We start from the raw sequence: 15,395 nt of genomic DNA, 5'->3' as shown, positions 1-15,395 counted from the left end.
GCCATCGAGTACTTCACCGCCGGGTGCCGAGAGGGCACCCTCCTCAAGCACCGACTCCTCTGCGATGAGCCAGCTACCCTCGAAACTGCTGATCATCGCGGACAAGTACGCCACGGCTGACTCCTCGATGAAGACCGAGCTTCGAGTGGACGCCTCTGGGAAGGTGATCGCTCCGGCTCCCAAGACGCCGGCAGGCGACTCCAATTGGCGCCCCTACCAGAACGATCACAAGCGCAAGGCTCCCATGCCGCCTTCCACCAGTCGACAGGTGGCCACAGTTGAAGATGAGCAACCCGAAGAACGGCCTGCTCCCAAGAAGAAGGGTGGCAGGCCGGCTTGGCAGCCGGCTTTCTCGTACGAACAGACTCTCGACGCCCCCTGCAAGTTCCACAGCGGCGCGAAGCCGTCCAACCACACGACCCGAAAATGCCACTGGCTCACGCGAATCTCCAAGGGCGAGGGGCTGGTGCCGCCTCCGCCTACCGGCCCGCCGCCTCTAGCCCCCCAGTAGCCGGCGGCTCGGCCGGCAGTCGGAGCCATTCAAGATGAGTTCCCCGAAGAGCACGCCGCCTACGTCGTCTTCACAAGCCAAGTCGAAGACAAGCGTAGTTGGCGCCGTCAGCATCAAGAGGTCAACGCAGTCGCCTCTAGCGCCCCCGAGTTCATGCACTGGTCCGAGAAGCCCATCAACTAGAGCCAGGCCGACCACCCAGAGGTGATGCCATCCCCTGGCTCCTATGCACTAGTCTTGGACGTCACCGTCGCGACGGAGAGGCGAGCTGCCAGATTCTCCCGCGTCCTGATAGATGGCGGAAGCAGTATCAATATACTGTACCGCGATACCATGGAGAAGCTGAACATCAAGGCGAAGCAGCTCATGCCAAGCCGGACCGTGTTCCATGGTATCGTCCCCGGCTTGTCTTGCTCCCCGATCGGCAAGATCAAGATGGATGTTGTCTTCGGAGACAAGGATCATTTTCGCCGAGAAGCGATCTGGTTTGAGGTAGTGGATCTGGAGAGCCCCTACCACGCTTTGCTTGGCCGACCTGCTCTGGCCAAGTTCATGGCTGTGCCCCACTACACCTACCTGAAGATGAAGATGCCGAGCTCGAAGGGGATCATCACTGTAGCCGGCGACTACAAGAAGTCCATTGAGTGCGCCATGGCCAGCAGCCGGCTGGCCGAGTCCCTCATAGTGGCCGAAGAGAAGAAGATGCTGGAGCGGGTTGTGGCCATGGCCGGCAAGCAGCCGGCTTTGTCCCCCAACCCCAAAGATTATGATGCGCAGGGCTCCTTCCAGCCGGCCAAGGAAACGAAGAAGATACCCCTGGACCCAGAGAACCCGGAAAGGTTTGCCGTCATTGGGGCAAACTTGGACAGTAAATAGGAAGGCGAGCTCGTCGACTTCCTCCGTGAGAATCGAGATGTCTTCGCATGGTCCCCAAAGGACATGCCAGGTGTCCCGAAGGATTTTGCCGAGCACAAATTACACGTCCGAGCCGACGCGAAGCCAGTCAAGCAACCCCTTCGCCGACTGTCAGAAGAGAAGCGAAGAATCGTAGGAGAAGAGATAGCCCAGCTCCCCGCCGCTGGCTTTATCATGGAAGTATTTTTTCCAGAGTGGCTTGCCAACCCAGTCTTGGTATTGAAGAAGAACAACAAGTGGCGCATGTGTATAGACTACACTAGCCTTAACAAGGCCTGCCCCAAGGATCCGTTTGCCTTGCCACGGATTGACCAAGTGATAGACTCCACAACCGGATGCGAGCTGTTGAGCTTTTTGGACGCCTACTCAGGGTACCATCAAATCAAGTTGGACCCAGCGGACCGCCTGAAGACTGCCTTCATCACACCATTCGGAGCTTTCTGTTACCTGACTATGACATTCGGCTTAAGGAATGCCGGTGCCACTTTTCAGCGTTGCATGCAGAAATGCCTCCTCAAGCAACTCGGCAGAAATGCCCATGTCTATGTAGACGACATTGTGGTGAAGACAGAGAAGCGCGGCACCCTGCTGGAAGACCTCAAAGAAACATTCGCCAACTTGCGCCGATTCCAAATCAAGCTCAACCCCGAGAAATGCGTGTTCGGAGTACCAGCCGGCCAGCTGCTAGGCTTTCTGGTCTCCGAACGCGGCATCGAGTGCAACCCTGTGAAGATCAAGGCCATCGAGAGGATGGAAATTCCCACCAAATTGCGGGATGTGCAGAAGTTCACCGGGTGCTTGGCCTCCCTAAACCGCTTTATCAGCCGGCTAGGAGAGAAGGCTCTCCCCCTGTACGGACTCATGAAGAAGTCCGCTCACTTCGAGTGGAATGACCAAGCCGGCCAAGCCTTCCATGAGCTGAATAAGATGCTGACCACTCCACCTGTCCTGGCGGCACCGACTGAGAAGGAGCCCATGCTCTTTTACATTGCCGCGACTAACCGAGTGGTCAGTACAGTTGTCGTGGTCCAGCGCCCGAAAGAAGGCCGAGCCCAGCTAGTCCAGAGGCCGGTGTATTATCTAAGCGAAGTACTATCCAACTCAAAGCAAAACTACCCGCACTACCAGAAGATGTGCTATGGGGTATACTTCGCCGCCAAGAAGCTGAAGCCCTACTTCCAAGAGCATCCCATCACGGTCGTGTGCACCGCCCCGCTGGCCGAGATCATAGGCAGCCGGGATGCATCCGGCCGGGTAGCTAAATGGGCCATTGCGTTGGCACCATACACAATCTTCTACCAGCCCCGCACCGCCATCAAGTCCCAAGCATTGGCCGACTTCCTCGTCGACTGGGCGGAGACCCAGTACCTACCGCCGGCTCTCGACTCTACCCATTGGCGGATGCACTTCGACGGGTCCAAGATGCGCACCGGCTTGGGAGCCGGCATCGTCCTCACCTCTCCCAAAGGTGACAAACTCAGATACACGCTGCAAATCCACTTCGCCGCCTCCAACAACATCGCCGAGTACGAGGCACTCATACATGGGCTCCAGCTAGCCAAAGAGCTCGGCATACGCCGGATCCTGTGTTATGGCAACTCAGACTTGGTGGTCCAGCAGTCGTCTGGCGACTGGGACGCCAAGGACGCAAACATGGCGAGCTATCGATTCCTCGTCCAGCAGATCAGTGGGTACTTCGAAGGGTGCGAGTTCCTTCACGTGCCAAGGGCCGACAACGACCAAGCAGATGCCCTGGCACGGATCGGCTCCACCCGACAGGCTATACCGACCGGCGTCTCCCTCCAGCGCCTCCTCAAGCCGTCCATGAAGCCGTCTCCAGAGTCGGACTCTATCTTCGTACCGCCTGCCCCCGAGGCAGCCGGATCCGACTGGAAGAACCCCGCAGGCGGCACGGGGACTTCGACAACTGGCCCGCCGACTGCCGTAGTCGCACCCGGCCCGGGGACTTCAGAGCCCGGCCCGGGGACTGCAGCAGTCGGCCCGGGGACTGCAGCAACACAAGAAGCGGTGGCCGACCCCAATTCCACGCCACCCGACCCACCCACCCGAGTCATGGTGGCCGCACTAACAGAAGAAGAAGTCAGGGCTCCGTCATGGGCCCAGCCCATCCTCAAATTCCTAGTCAACAGAGAGCTGCCGGCTGATGAGATCACAGCAAGACTAGTGCAACGACGAGCCGGAGCATATGCAATAATCAACAGAGAGCTTGTCAAGCGCAGCGTCACTGGAGTCTTCCAGCGCTGTGTCGAGCCAGAAAAAGGAGTGGCAATCCTCAAGGATATCCACCAAGGCGAATGCGGCCACCACGCAGCCTCAAGATCACTTGTGGCCAAAGCTTTTCGCCATGGTTTCTTCTGGCCGACTGCTTTGGAAGATGCCAAAGAGATAGTCAAGAGCTGCAGAGGATGCCAAGTCTTCAGTTCCAAGCAACACCTGCCGGCTTCTGCACTCAAAACCATTCCCCTCACCTGGCCCTTCGCCGTCTGGGGACTGGACATGGTGGGTCCTTTCAAGACAGCCCGCGGCGGCTTGACACATCTGCTTGTCGCCGTGGACAAGTTCACAAAGTGGATCGAAGCGAAGCCAATCAAGAAGCTGAACGGGCCGACTGCCGTAACATTCATCATCGACATCACTACTCGGTACGGCGTACCGCACAGCATCATCACCGACAACGGCACAAACTTTGCCAAAGGAGCACTGGCATGTTTCTGCGCGACGCAGGGTATCCGACTGGACTTAGCGTCCGTTGCCCACCCGCAGTCAAACGGCCAAGTCGAGCGAGCAAATGGACTCATCCTCTCCAGCATCAAGCCCCGACTGGTTGTACCACTGGAGCGATCGGCCGGCTGCTGGCTCGATGAGCTGCCGTCTGTCCTCTGGAGTCTGCGTACTACCCCCAACAAGTCAATCGGCTTCATCCGTTCTTCCTTGTATATGGCGCCGAGGCTGTCATCCCAACCGACATCGAGTTCGACTCGCCTCGGGTCACCATGTACACGGAGGCGGAGGCCAAGGAAGCTAGAGAAGACGGTGTCGACCTACTGGAAGAAGGCCGGCTGTTAGCACTCAGCTGGTCTGCCATCTACCAGCAGGGGTTGCGCCGTTACCACAACTGCAAGGTCAAGCCAAGATTTTCCAAGAGGGCGACCTTGTGCTTCGGCTGATCCAGCGAACAGCCGGTCAGCACAAGCTCTCGGCCCCTTGGGAAGGCCCCTTCGTCATCAGCAAGGCACTAGGCAACGACTCCTACTACTTGATCGACGCGCAAAAACCAAGAGCACGCAAGGGGGATGACTCCGGCAAGGAGTCGGAGCGACCATGGAACGTGAACCTCCTGAGAAGATTTTACAGTTGAAAGCAGTATGTATCATGCTACCCTTTTGTATTAAGTATGAAACAACAGGCTCCCCGAGGAGCACTCGGGGACTGCCTTTATTTATCTATGAGTGACAAGTGTCATATCCATGAATGTATTACTACATTTGATTTCCTGTCTGGCACCGGGTTCGACTAGTCGGCCCGGGGACTGGCCGCCTTAAGCTATATTAAAGTTCTACCTGAAGTCAGACAAGTAGTGTGCCGGCTCCCGAGTCCCCTCTTGTTGAAAGTCGCAGCTCGAAGAACCGACTGTCCGACTAGCAAGAGCCAAGGCAGAAAGGATGCCTACACGAAAAACGGCTAAGGACTAAGGAACTTATATGGCGAAAAGATGGCCTCCAACCACGCCTGCCGGCTGTCAGAACAGCCGGCTGGCCGGCTTCCTAAACATTTAGCTATAATCCAACAAAGCTAGAGTACTTGCCCTCCCAATTGGGCAAGTACTTCTCCAGCTACAGATTGCAAAGCAGCTGTCTGTCTGGGGAGGCGACAACCAAGGGAGGGCGGCAAAGGAAACAGCAGAAGGATGAAAAGCAAAGAACAAGGAAAAGCCAAACACATGCATAGTCATATATACATATAAGGCCCCCAACAGGCCGGCAATCGACATAGTTCGAATACACCCCCAGTGGGTGGAATTGTGTAAACTTAACTGAATATTGTTCCAAAAATGACAAGACAGGAAAATAAAAGATAGCAGACTAGACTAAAGGTGCGACGTGGGAGCCGGGTTGGTCGATGGAGACGGCGTCGCCGGCTGAAGGAGTGGCCGGCTGGCGGGTCTCAGCCTGATCACCACCGGTGGCAGGCGACGCACCCGCACGCGACGTGTTGCTGGAGGCGCGGTCAGGCTGAGGCTGGTCGGTCGCCCCACCGTCCGGCCCGGCGTCTTCAGCTTCCTCCTCCTCTTCTTCACCCTCGTCACTGGAGTCGATCTCCTCCGCCGAGTCTTCGCCGTCTGCTGGGTTCAGCCCGAACCAGTCCTCCGGCTGGGCAACACCGTTGTCATCTACCTCAGGGGCGAAGGCGCTGGTGTCGGTGTAGTCGGCGATCGCTGAAGCCCGCCGGATGATAGCCGGCCGCGCCGGCTCCAGCTCCGTGTCGGCCTGCTGCCGCCAGGTAGCTAGCTGGTCCAGACTCAGGCCGGGATACCAGGCCTCGACGAACTCCAGCGCCCGCCTGGCGCCGGACCGAGCCGCCGAAGCCTTCCAGGCTTCAAAGCGGCCGACCGCCACCTCCAGCCAGTCGGCAGTCCGACTGGGGGTGCGGGGAACCACTTCGCCAGGCCAGAGGGCGGCCAGCACCTGCGCCCCGGCACGTTGAAGACGGCGGAGCAGTCGATGAGCTGGCTGGAGGCGGGCCTGGATCGCCAAGAGCTGCTCCTCCAGTGACCGGCTAGCGTTTGGCGCAATCTCAGCGCCAGCCTGCCTCCGTGCCTCGCGGCGGGCCTCGATGATCTGGTTGGCGGCGGTAGAGTAGCCAGGGAAGTACTCTGCGCAAGAAAGAAAGAGAAAGAAGAGAAAACACCAAGTCAGAAAACGAGCCAAAAGCGGCAGGCGGCAAGAAAGGACGAAGAAGTAGGCGGCTTACCGTCAACCAAATCTTTGATCTGGCCATAGCCATTGATCAGCGTCTGCTTTTCTTCGGCCCAGCCAGCCCCCCTCTGTCTCGTACTCGGCCTGGAGGGCGGCTTCGCTGTCCTGCACCGCCTTCAGAGCTGCCTTGTGGCTCTCTTCCTGGTCGGCCAACCTCTTGGCCAGGAGGTCACGTTCCTGCACCAAGGCGGCAAACTCGGCCTCCTTGGCACGAAGGGCAGCCTGAGACCCTCCCAGCTGCGCCCTTAGACTGGCATTGGCCGCTGCAGGGACGGCAGAGAAAGAAGAAACAATAAGAAGAAGTCGTCAAGGAAGATCCGACCCGACTGCTCAGCAGTCGGCCCGAATCTCGGGGACTACACCCAGTGGGTGCGCTGACGCGCCCCCACGTGAGATAAAGGACGAAGCACTTACCCCGGCTCTCAGTTAGGTCGGCGGTCTTCTGGGTCAACTCCCGAGCCTGGGAGTTGAAGGCAGCCGCGCGAAGATTATGGTAGTCCTGCAAGACAGGCAGAAGAGCGAAGTAAGAACAAGAATAGCAAAACTAGATCCACTAAGAAGTTCCAAGCCGCCTGCTCAGCAGCCGACTCGGAACTCGGGGACTACACCCAGTGGGTGCGCGGACGCGCCCCCACGGAAGAAACCAAGATAAAAAAGAAGCAGCATAAGAAGACTAACCCGGATGGCCGCCCGCGTCGCAAGGAACTCGTCGTTGTATCTCCTCAGCGCCCCAGCCTGGGCTTGGAGCCGGGTCCGGACGTCCTGCGCGGCCACATTCATCACGGCCGTCCCTCCGCCTGGCGTCCACCCCGAGCTGGCGCTGGCCGCCTCCATATCTTGGGCCGACGAGCTGGAGCCTGCGGCCGGCTGCGGCTCCGATGCAGCCTTCTGCGGCTCTGAGGCGGCCTTTCCCGTGCGCCGGCGCGACGACGACCGGACCGCCAGATCAGTCCTCGCGGCCGGCTCGCCCCCGGCTGGCTGCGCAGGCGGCAGATCAGGCCGGCCACCTTGAGCCGCCCTAGTCGGCGGGGCCGGTGCCGCTGCCCTCTCCAGGATGACAACGTCGTCATCCCTCTCCAGCCCCGACCGGTCACTGCCGGCTTCTTCTGGCGAGGGCTCTGGGGCCCCAGGCGCCGCAACGTGCAGTGGGGTGACCAGGAAGGCCTCTTCTGCCGTCGCCGCAGCCGCAGCCTCCGCTTGGGCCTTGGCCGCGGTGTCCGCGCGCGCCTTCGCTGCCTCCTCCTCCTGTGCCGCCTTGGCGGCAGCCGCCCTCAATGCCTCCGCCTCCCGCGCCTCCCGCTCCTCCCGCGCGTTCCACTCCGTCGCCGCCAGAAGATCGGCACGGGGGTCCACGCGGCGAGTAGTGCTCCCAGATCCTCCTGGCGACCCAACAACGGAGGCTGCAGCAGCCCGCTCGAGCGACAATGGAGCCCTGATTTTTTGAAGAAAAGACAAGGACTCAGGAGCTACCAGAGAAAAGAAAAAAAAGAGTACACAAAGGAGTGTATACTTACACTGACACCGTCTGGAGCTGCTTCACCGCCTTGCGGAAGCGGGCCGCCTTCGCGGCCGCCTCCTCCCACCTGGTCGCCGCTGCCCCGCCTCTGGGCTTCTTCGGCCGACTGCCGAACAAGCCTGGCGCGGCGCGACGCTTTTGCCCGCCGCCCCGAGCAGACGGCGCGGCGGAGGAACCCGCGCCGTGGCCAGGCGCCGGCTGGCGGCGTGGGACGACTTCGGCCTCGGCATCGTCCGGCCAGTCGTCGAAGCTGACTCCGAGCCCGGAGCCGCCTGCCTCGCCGCCGGCTTGGCCACCGCCCACTTCGGTGTTGTCGTCCATAGCGGCAGCCCCCAAGTCGGGGTCCTTCAGATCGTGTTCCGTCCGGTCGGGGACGAATCGGCGCTCCGCGTCCGACCCGCCTGCAGGACGAAGAAGAGGGCTCTGTCGAAGACAAGCCGACTAGTCAGAGTCGGCCAAAGGGAACTCGGCAATATGGCTCCTTGCCGAACTGCCACTCGGCGGAGAGCTTGCAGTTCGCAAGGTAGTTCACCATATGGGCCACCTCGTCGTGCGGCATGTCTTTGGTGCACACCCGACTCGGATCAAGCTGGCCGCTCATCTGACAGATCAGATGAGGGCGGCTCTGGAGCGGGAGCACCCGGCGCGTGACGAAGGCGGCCAGCAGGTCGGGCCCCGACAAGCCCTCCGACTGGATCATCACCCGCAGTCGGGCGATAGCTGCGGCTCCAGCCGGCGTCAGCGTCACGGCCCGATAGGACCATTGGGGCCGCCTGCCCGCCGGTGGGCCGGCTACGTAAGCCGGCAGATTGACGTAGTCGCCCTGCGGGGCGACGTTCTTCACGTAGAAGTATGACTTTTGCCATAGCTTCACCGACTGGATCAGTGTGATGACGGGGAAGGGGTTGTCGGCAGCCACCCTCCGCATCGCGATGAAGGCTCCACTCTGGCCGGCACGCCCTGCATGCGCGTGCCCAGCTTGGACTGGAGAACTCCCCCCAGAGCTCGAGGGTGGGGAGGTCGCCGAGGTAGCCTTCGCACAAGGTGAAGAAGGCGGACAGCAGCACCACCGTGTTCGGGGTGAGGTGGTGCGGCTGGAGTTCGTAGAACTCAAGAAAGGAGCGGAAGAAGGCGCTCACGGGCAAGCCAATGCCGCGCAAGAAGTGCAAGCGGAAGACTACCCGCTCGCCTTCCTCCGGCTCCGGCGTGATCTCCTTCGCCGGCGCAAGACGGACCTCCACCTCCGTGCCGGGCAGCCGCCGCGTCTTGCGGAGGAACTCGACGTGGTCCTCATGGATGTTGGAGCCGTCCCAATCCCCGCCATACTGCATCGTGGCGTGGGGCTGGCAAGAACGAGCGCGGCGGCGGAGGATCGAGTGGTGGAGCAGCGCGGCGGCGAGGTGCTGTTGCAAGAAAGGGCAGAAGGAAGAAGATGGCGGAAAGGAAAGGGGCGTGCGAGCGCCTGCCGCTCTCCCCCTCCCCCTACTTATAGCTTCACACGGTGAAGCCAGGGAGGCAGGGCGTGGGGTGAGACGTGGGATTAACTGCACCCACTCCCCCCACGCCTCGCGATTATTACGCCCTCAAAGCGTGCCGAAACCGCCGCAGGAAGACGTGCGGGCGGCTTCGGGCCGCAGAGAATCCGCGCCTGGGCCCAGGCATGGGCGTGGCGGGCCCCCGTCCTGTGGCGACGTCCCGTCGCGCGCGTGGGCTGGCAGGCTTTTTAGCCAAGGGATGCCACGTGGTTCGAAGGCGGCAAGTGGCCGGCTCGCGGCCCGGTGCGTGCGCTGGCAAGCTCCCGCCCTCCGACTCCAAAAGATTTTTCGCCGATAAGGCGGCCCAACCAAAGTCGGCTCCCAGCTGCCGGCTCATCAAGATAGGAAGCTGACCGAGCTTCTTGACTCCCACCCAACCTCGATGCTCAATCAGCTTCGGGGACTACTGTCGGAGTAAATGGCCACGGGTAGCCTAACCGACTACCCCTGGCTCTTCAGATCCATATCAGGCCATTTGATCCTTCAAGCATTCAAAGCTCTGGGCCGCCTTCCCTCGGTCGGCTACCCCAGAAGCCGACTCTCAGAAGGCGACCCAGCCTCAGCGACCTCCCCCAAGATAGCTACGAGACGACCGACTCCAGAAAGCCGGCTGTAGAGAGCGCCGACTCCAAGAAGCCGGCCAAGACCACCCCTACCGAAACTAAGCCCACATAACGGTGACACGACGGGGTGTGGCCACAGTATGGCCCACTATCCCCGAAGCCCGAGGCAGGCATGGCCACAGGACGCCGTACGGGTCAGCCATCTCCCGTCCGGCCCGGCACTGTAGCCATGCCGGCCTCAACGTCATCCACGACTGACGCCAGAACGGCTCACGGGCGGCGGGCCCCGTTAGCCAGAGAGAGGCACGAAGGCGGCCCGGCCTCCCTCAGTCGGCCAGGGGCGTAGCCGGCCCCCAGAAGACGGCTACCCCCTCCCTCGAAGCATGTGCCACATTAAGGAGATGAGACGAGGTAAGGCTACAGTGAGAACCCTCGAGGCGGCACACGCTGGCCACGCTTACCGTGACGAAGCCCTCATCATCAGAGGCGAGGCTACAGTAAACAGCCGCCGACAAGACCCCCAGGCGCTGGGGCCGGTCTGTCGACCAAGAGGGCGGCAGCCGGCGGGACCCACTAGTCGGCGGGCCCCGACGGCCGGCGGAGAAGCCGGCGAGCGCAGACACTGACGACTGAGACCCACGCCCAGCTGGATTACAATTGTACCCCCGGGGGGTAGGCCTATATAAACCCCCCGGGGCACCCATGCAAAGGGTTGGCTTCTTATAGTTACATACACCATATAGAGAGGGGAGTGAGAGCTAGCCTTGCCCTTCTTCCCCTGGAACCCGACAGCTCAAGGAGCATTTGTAGCTACTCGTTCTGATCTAGTGATCATGCGGAGACCCCGCAGAGCAGGACTAGGGGTGTTATCTCCACGGAGAGCCCCGAACCTGGGTAAGATTCGCCGGCGTGCATGTCTTCGCCTCATCCCGTTTCCAGGCACCGGCGACGTCTTACTGGCTCCCGCAATGATAAGCCACCCGTTGGCATATGTCGCACCTACCACCCGACACAAGGCAACCAAACCAAGACAAAAGATGGCGAGCAAGCACGCGCTGCCGAAGATTCTTTCATGATTAGACAACAAAGCTTTGTGTGGAGCAATTAAATAGCATGCGAAACAAATGTCCTTCTCGGTCCGAGAGAAAGACATTGCCACATATTTATAGCCTCAACCACACCATCATGAAGAATGAATTAATGAGCACATAAAATATGCAAGGAGATTATTGAGCATGGAATTTTACAACTTTAAACGACAGCCGTAGAATAGCATGAGATCGTGCCACATAAGAGGTAACGATCGAATCAACTGATAAGAGGACGAAAGGCATAGACAGGAAAATTAACAGGGAGAGAGGGGCAAGCCCAGGTACGATTGAGGGAAGGACACGGGGTAACTGAGGGTAATTGAATTTGGAAGGTCATCCTTGTTAGGTTTAATCTTGATTTCATATCTGCATGTGTTTTTGCATTTGTATTGTATGTAGTTCATTAGTTAAGTCGTGGGTAGGAGTCTTGGAGCAGCAAGTGTGCAAGGCGAGATACCAGATCGTGTGAAGCGATGTAGATGGTGAGATGCGTGGTGACGTGTGAATCGGCACGCCGCCGTGTGAAACGGCAAGCTGAAGCCAAGGCCCTGAGGAGTAGACGGGTGAGTTTGTTAGTATTGTATGCCGAGTCTTCAGGACCCTGGAGAGAATCCAGGAAGAAGATTAGTTGCATGGGTTAGTTGGTTAGTGGTGCGTTGGTGCATGGGTTAGTGCCACAAAATCGGGCCGGGTTTGCCCCGGCTGTATGCGTGCGTATGTGTTTTATTTAAGAGCTGTACGCCATGTTTGCTTTGAGAAAGAGAATACAGAGAAGAGAAAATGGCTATGTGATACAGCGGCCACCAAATATCTGTGTTCTTGTGTTCTTCCTTGAGCTTTGAGAGGAAGCTAGAGGAAGAAGAAGAGGAGCTGGCGATCAGCTCCTACAATTTGCTGTAAACCTCACATTTTCGCTCTATCATTGCAACAGGCACACTAACTATATTTTCACTGTAGTACACCTGGATGAAACAACAAAGAAAACTAGATTAAAGTCCAAGTGTAAAAAACATAAAGTTAGGTGTAAACACAGGCACAATATGATGGTAATGATGCACATAAACAATGTGGTAAACGTAAGGCAGAGTGCCAAACCTCTCTGATATCTTGTCGTGGTATATACACGGCCACCTGTGGGACCAGGAGGCCCCTTGCTGGTTTGGCAGGGGGACGTCGCGTTGAACAAAGAGTAGACCAGCGCATCGCAGCACGGCAGAGATCACACAAGCAATTTACCCAGGTTCGGGCCGCCGCGAGGCGTAAAACCCTACTCCTGCTTTGGTGGATTGATGGTGGAATGTGGAAGGGGCAACGCAGTACACTTTCCCGGCAGGGGTCGCCGTAGGGCAGCAGCGACTACGCGGGTATGGGGGTGTGGGTTCGTCAACTTTCCAACCCTTCCTACGAGTGCCATGGGACTCCTTTTATAGATCAAGGGGTCACCACAAGGGCAAAGTAGTCATTATCGACTGATATGATAGCAAACAGTGCTATCATACCTAACTCTGCGGGCTGAGAGGGTGCATTAAATGCACCGCTTAGTGTCACATCACTGGTTGCCCAGCAAGGCTTGCCGGGCTATCTTGCCAGCTTCGTGCCTGCTCCCTTGACAGGTCGCAGGACGGGTGTCATCTATGGGTTTCCTCTGTAGGAAATGGCCGCCATGTGGCGAATGGCTGCCACTTAATCACCTTGCGGCTTGACACCGCACTGATTGACGACGTGGGTCATGCTTGAGTGGTTGGCGGGGTGGTTTTCCCCTCGCGAGTCCCGGCAGGGCCTGCCGGGGCACTTTGGTTGTCTGCTTCTGGCGGTGGCCTCGCCCCTTGCTGAGCTCGCCTGCCCGGCAAGGGAGGCCCTTCTCTTGCCGATATGTTGTACCTCTGGCTTGGTCTTGATCCTTCTGAGCTGCATGTTGGTTCCTCAAATCTCTTGGTCCTTCAATCTCTGACTCAAGCTGGTGCTTCAATCTTGTTCTTGTGCCTGTCCGTGCACGAGTCAGGGGAAAATGCATACCCCTGTATATTTTCCCTGACATATCTAAAGAGTAAGCTTTATCTGATGAAATATCATTGGGCCTGTATAGCCTTCTTACACTGACTTTTGTTGATTTCCAATTAGCTTTATGAGATCCAGTAGCAACATTGACACTCTGCAAACGACATACCACATAGGGCTTCATGCCCACATTTCTTCCAGCCCTGTAGGTCCCACGACCCTTGACGAGAGAGAAAACTTAGGCCTTATATACAGGAAGTCGTGAACATTGTATGTGACATTCTTGAGGACAAAGTTGGTCTCTGACAGAATTTTGAACTCATCACGGACCACTTCTCGCTCCTCACAAGAACTGCAAGCGCCGGTTCCGGTGCCATTTTCTCATAAGGGAGGGAGAAAAAGGCACCTTTCTCCGGACAGTACAAGCTTTTGCAAATGTACTCCAATGGAAAACCCTTCTTCTTCCTGTCCTCTGCCCTGGCCCTCTCCACCCTAATAGCTTCCAACTGCTCTTTTCCGCACTTGTGGCCCCATGGAATCAGCTGGATATTGACACTCAATGATTCTCTCATGTCACCTACTTTGGACTCCAATCAATCATTGGTAAACAACACCTCTCGTTCATTTGCAGCATTGCCGAGGACAGTGTATGAACCATTTTTCATAACTCTACCATGGATCATCTGTGTGCCATCATGTGTCTCATACATATACTCAACAAAACACATGATGGCTTCTCCTGAATCACTTTCCAATGTGAGTGACCCACCAACAGCAACACTAAGATCTCCAACTCTCACACTTCTGTACAGAGCTTCTCCAGATGGTGTTTTCCCAACTGTTTGACATTCCCATTCTATTTCTTCACAAGCATCTGAAGATGTATTTCTAGACCTTGTTGATGGCGAGGTCCTTGAAACATGTTCCTCGCCAACTTCAACCTGTCCCTCAAAATCATCTTCTTCATTTTCTTCATGTTCCTCCTCAGATACCTTTTGCTCATCATTATCCTCCCCCTCGAATCCTCTGGGAAATGGGTTGCATAGTAATCACCCCATATCCTGCTGACCAGCTTTGTGGTTGTCGCACGCATAGGATTTTGTTTTGATATTGGGGCCATTTTTGCACTTTGGTTCAGATTCTCTCCTTTCGCCACTTGAGATTTCTTATTCATTGCTAGCTTTGTGTGCCCTCTTTCTTCCATCTTATTGGCAAGGCCTGTGACAAAGGCGCACCGTCGAATGCACTCATCTGGATAATTTGCGAACTGTTGAAGGACTATCCGTCCGTGCACCACAACATATCTTTCAACACGTGTTGCATCTGTTGAAATGAATGCATGGCGCCCTCTCTCAAATTCTGCTACTCTCTTGATAACATCAACGAAACAAAGTTTTGAAGCGCGAGTTTGTTCTTTTAAAATGGCCATGATACTAATAGTCAATCTTGCTGTTTTAAGGACAGTGTCACACCATGGCGCATACTACTTTGTTGGCTGGAGTAACTTGTACCTGACATAATTGAAATTCATATGTAAGTTAGAGGGAGGTCTAATATCAAGGAATCGCAAGGTTTCATGCATAAAGAAAATGCAAATTTCAAAACATGATCGGAAATGCAAGGCAAGCAATTTTAACATGTGTTCATATAGTATACATAATGGATTAGAGCTGCAGGAGTACTTACCAAGCTATTTCGCTTCGAATAGATATGCAGATCATCAAGCCACCAAATTCTACAAGCCATTCCTTGATTGGACTAAACTCGAATCCCTTCATCTTCCTGGTCAGATTTACTCGAGGAAGAAGATAACTCTACTGGCTCAGCTGTTGAACAGAAAGTACCATCATTGTCTCTCATACAACCAGACCCAAAGATAACAGTACCATTTTCAGCACTTGGTTTCGTAGGGACGAGCTCCAAAGACATGAATTTGGAATCTGAATTATATAGAGCCCAATTGTTGAGTATTCTTTCTCGCAGCCTGCCATCCTCACTGTCAAACAAGTACTGATCCATTTCTATATGGCATGGTGTATAGTATGCTGGCAGTGATTGTCATTGGCAATCTCAGCTTCACTGACCTTGATGTAGGCATTTTTTGTGTGAACTTCCACTCTTGGCTCTCGGCTTCTTCATTTTCCACTCTTCCTCTTCTTGCAAGAACCTTGCTAGTTTCTCTCTTCATCCTCGTTCTTGATCACCTGCACCTCCTTGCACCGCGTCCATCCTTGATCGTCAAAGTTCCATGTGAGGCCAAAGCTGCCGG

At 56.7% G+C, this 15,395-nt stretch overlaps 1 pseudogene; it reads right to left on the bottom strand.

Moving 5' to 3' along the window:
• The window catches only part of LOC120964997 (DNA (cytosine-5)-methyltransferase 1A-like), a 77,459-nt pseudogene extending 62,314 nt beyond the window's left edge, over window positions 1-15,145 (bottom strand).
• Between the last annotated feature and the right edge of the window lie 250 nt (window positions 15,146-15,395).

Source organism: Aegilops tauschii, chromosome 5 (assembly GCF_002575655.3).
Source record: "Aegilops tauschii subsp. strangulata cultivar AL8/78 chromosome 5, Aet v6.0, whole genome shotgun sequence".
NCBI classification, from domain to species: domain Eukaryota; kingdom Viridiplantae; phylum Streptophyta; class Magnoliopsida; order Poales; family Poaceae; genus Aegilops; species Aegilops tauschii.
The sequence above is the reverse complement of the archived record's forward strand: the minus strand, read 5'-3'. Positions and strand labels throughout refer to the sequence as shown.